The sequence below is a fragment of the Tachyglossus aculeatus genome, chromosome 2 (assembly GCF_015852505.1).
Source record: "Tachyglossus aculeatus isolate mTacAcu1 chromosome 2, mTacAcu1.pri, whole genome shotgun sequence".
Classification (NCBI taxonomy): domain Eukaryota; kingdom Metazoa; phylum Chordata; class Mammalia; order Monotremata; family Tachyglossidae; genus Tachyglossus; species Tachyglossus aculeatus.
Window position 1 is genome coordinate 49,342,855 of NC_052067.1, and position 4,002 is coordinate 49,346,856.

At 43.4% G+C, this 4,002-nt stretch overlaps 1 pseudogene; it reads left to right on the forward strand.

Moving 5' to 3' along the window:
• The first annotated feature begins 240 nt into the window (after positions 1-240).
• On the forward strand, positions 241-2,978 carry LOC119941628 (annotated as a pseudogene).
• The last annotated feature ends 1,024 nt before the right edge of the window (positions 2,979-4,002 follow it).

Sequence of the window (4,002 nt, forward strand, 5' to 3'; positions counted from 1 at the left end):
ACAGCTAATAAGTGGCAGAGCGAGGATTAGAACCCACAACCTCTGACTCCCAAGCCCGGGCTCGTTCCACTAAGCCATGCTGCTTCTCTGCATCTAGGTGGAACAACGGCCATTCCTTGTCCTCATTAGTAATGATCCAAATACCTATTTGTCAGCATCCAAAGCGATACCCATCTCCTGAAATAATGTCTCTGAAGTTATGAATGAAAAACAGTGATGCTTCCCTAACCTGAACGGTCCATGGTGGGGAAGGTAGAGTATGGAAAAAGACAATAAGCGTCATCTCCTGGAATGTTGCGGGACAGTATATATGTTTTTCATCCCGTTATTTTCGGTATTCACACTGTGTTGAACAAATTATATTTATTGGGGTATTTGGTAGTTGCCTACTACCTGCCAAACACTGTAGTAAACACTGGGGAAGAGACGATTCAATCATTTTGGGCACAATCCCTGTGCTACTTGGGATTTATAGTTCAAGAGAAGCAGAGTGAAGCAGCGTGGCTTAGTGGAAATGGCAAGGACTTGGGAGTCAGAGGACATGGGTTCTAATCCTGACTCCACCACTTATCTGCTGTGTGACCTCGGGCAAGTCACAACTTCTCTGTGCCTCAGTTACCTCATCTGTAAAATGGGGATTAGGACTGTGAGCCCCATATGGCACAACCTGATTGCCTTGTAGCTACTCCAGCACTTAGAACAGTGGTAGGCACATAGTAAGCACTTGGGGAATATCATAATTATTCCTTTCTAGACTGTGAGCCCGTTGTGGGCAGGGATTGTCTCTCTTGATGAATTGTACTTCCCAAGCGCTTAGTACAGCGCTCGATAAATGCGATTGAATGAATGAATGAACGGCCTAGTGGATAAAGCACAGGCCTGGGAGTCAGAAGTACCTGCTTTCTAATCCTACTATGCCAATTGTCTGCTGTGTGACCTTGCACAAGTCACTTAAATTCTCTGTATCTCAGTTATCATACCTGTAAAATTGGGGCTAAGACTGTGAGCCCCAAGTGAGACAGGGACTGTGTCCAACTTGATTAGCTTCTATTTCTTTAAGGTATTATGTGCTTACTATGTGCCGGGCACTGTTCTAAATGCTGGAGCAGATACAAGGTAGTACAGTTCCTGGAACATAGTAAGCACTTAACAAATACAAAAAAAAGAGGGAGGGAGACCAAATACTTTATCCCGATTTTGCAAATAAGGAAACTGAGGCATAGATAGATTAAGTGACTTTCCTAAGGTCTAAACAGCAGGTAAGTGGTCAGGACTCGAACCTGGGCCCGCTGATTCCCAAACCTGTGTCCTTCTATAGTTCACACTTTTTTCATCATATAGGAGAATTAGGCACTTAGATCGAAATGTTCCCATTAGCGTGTAAATTTTTTTATAGTTCTGTTATACTTTCCAAGTGATTAATATAGTGTGTTGTCTTCAGTAGGAAGTGTATAAATACCATCAAGCCTTCTAATATTATTAGATATCAAGAAATAACTTGACCTCCATTTCCATTAGGGGTAGAAGGTGAAATTGAATTAAATCACACAGGACCACTATAGCATGAGCTTAGAAAACCAAATCCTGACAGTGTGAGGTACTAACAGTGAAGGAGGCTATGGAGATTTTAGCATTTCCCTGAGTGGATTAAAAACATTCTCTTATTCTTAGAATCTTTGCTAGGAAAATGTTAATGTGTTTCCAAGTCTTTTCTTGCCCAGTTCCTGCCAATGTTTCAGAGAGGAACGTCACAACCTCCTGCCCAAAGATCTGCCCCAGCCGTAGGATATTAAGTTTCTCAAAGAATTACCCCCGATCTCCAGAGCACTTGTATACTTCTCTTTATACTGTATCACTATAATTAAATGCCTGTCTTCCGCACTAGACTGTAAGCTCTTCGAGGTCAGAGTTTGTGTCTAAGAACTCCATTACATTTTCCCAAATGCTTAGTACAAAGTAACCGTTCGTTAAATACCAATAATTGATTGATTGCCATTCCTCTAATGATACCTTTCCCTCCTTGCAGGTAAGATGTACTGAAGGTGCCCACAAAGTGAGATCTAATGGAAGCGCTTTTGGGGTATTTATTTTACTGGCCTTCTCCGATCGACCCAAATTGGAACTAGTCCTTTGTGTGGTAGTTCTGATCTTCTACATCTTGACCTTGGTGGGCAATGCCATCATTATCCTGGTGTCCCGGCTGGGCCCTCAGATCCGGACTCCAATGCACTTTTTTCTCACCAACCTCTCCTTCGTTGACACCTGCTTCACCAGCAGTTCCATCCCCAAGCTGTTATTCAATCTGAGTGGCCCAGACAAATCCATAAGCAACCTGGGCTGCGCCATCCAGCTCTTCATGTTCTTGAGACTGGATGGCACAGAGTGAATTCTTCTAGGGGTCGTGGCCTATGACCACTCACTGCCATCTGCAATACCTTGCAGTGGCCATGCATCAGCGCCTCTGCCTGCAGCTGGTGGTTAGGCCCTGGGCCAGCGGAATGGCCAACTCACTGGCCATGTCGCCCGTGACCTTGAGCTTGCCCCGATGTGGGAGATGTCATGTGGACCACTTCCTTTGTGAGATGCCAGCCATGATCAGGTTGTCTTGTGTGGACACAACCGTCATAGAGAATATTGTTTTTGTGCTGGCCAGTTGCTTCACTCTCCTGCCTCTCTCTCTTATCCTGGTCTCCTACGGTTACATAGCACAAACTGTGTTGAGGATTAAGTCAACCATGGGGAGGCATAAGGCTCTGAACACTCGTGGGTCTCACCTCACTGTTATAACCCTCTTCTATGGGAACATCATCTACATGTACATGCAACCTGGCACCAGTTCCTCTCAGGACCAGGGAAAGTTCCTCACCCTCTTCTACAATCTATTAACACCAACTCTCAATCCGCTCATTTATACTTTGAGGAACAAAGAGGTGAAGGGAGCCCTCAAGAGGTTGGTTAGAAGCAGCCTGGTCTATTAGATACAGTATGGGCTTGGGAAGTAGAAGGACTTGGATTCTAATCCTGGCTCTGCCATGTGTCTGCTGTGTGACCTTGGGCAAGTCACTTAACTTCTTTGTGCCTCAGTTACTTCATCTGTTAAATGGGGATTAAGATTGAGAGCCCCATGCGGGACATGGACTGTGTCCAACTTGATTAGCTTGTACTTACTCCAAAGCTTAGTGGAGTGTCTGGTCCATAGTAAGCACTTAACAAATACCATCTTTTGAAAAAGAATGAGAGAGCGGGGGAGGTTCTGGGGTGAAACGACCAAGAGGAACTTCAGGACAGGACATTATCTCCATTTACGGAATGGAATCAAGGCAAGTGTTATTGTGAAAGACAGGTTGAAAGCATAAACTCATATTAGTAGTTGTGCATATTTTGTCTCCCCTGTTAGACTGTAAACTCCTTGTGGGCAGAAAATGTGTCACTTTTTTATTCTGAACTTCCCAAGTACCTAATACAGCATACTACACTAAGTGAGCACTCAATAAGTGCTACTGCTATTACTAGTACTATTATTATTACTACTACTCTTATTCCTACTACTCCTACTAATACTATTGTTTTGTTCTTAGAATACTTTTGATAGACAGTGAAGCCATCACATTCCAGATGGAAATGTGGTAGAAGACGCCTAGAAGCCCCAGATTAAAAGCTGTATGACTTAAAAAGATTCAACTAATTCATTGGCCAGTGTTGTCTTTTCATCTGGTACACACATACAGGTTCAAAGATGATGAAACCAATAGTGAGATTCTGTCACTGTGTGTGGGCGGGACTGGTAAAACCAACGTTTTGTCACCAATCTCTTCATTCAATCAATTGTATTTATTGAGCACTTACTGGGTGTAGAGCACTGTACTAAGTGCTTGGAAGAGTACAATGTAACAATAAACAGACACATCCCCTGCCCACAACGAGTTTACAGTCTAAAGGGGGAGATAGACATTAATATAAACAAATAAATTACAGATATGTACATAAATGTTATGGGGGTGG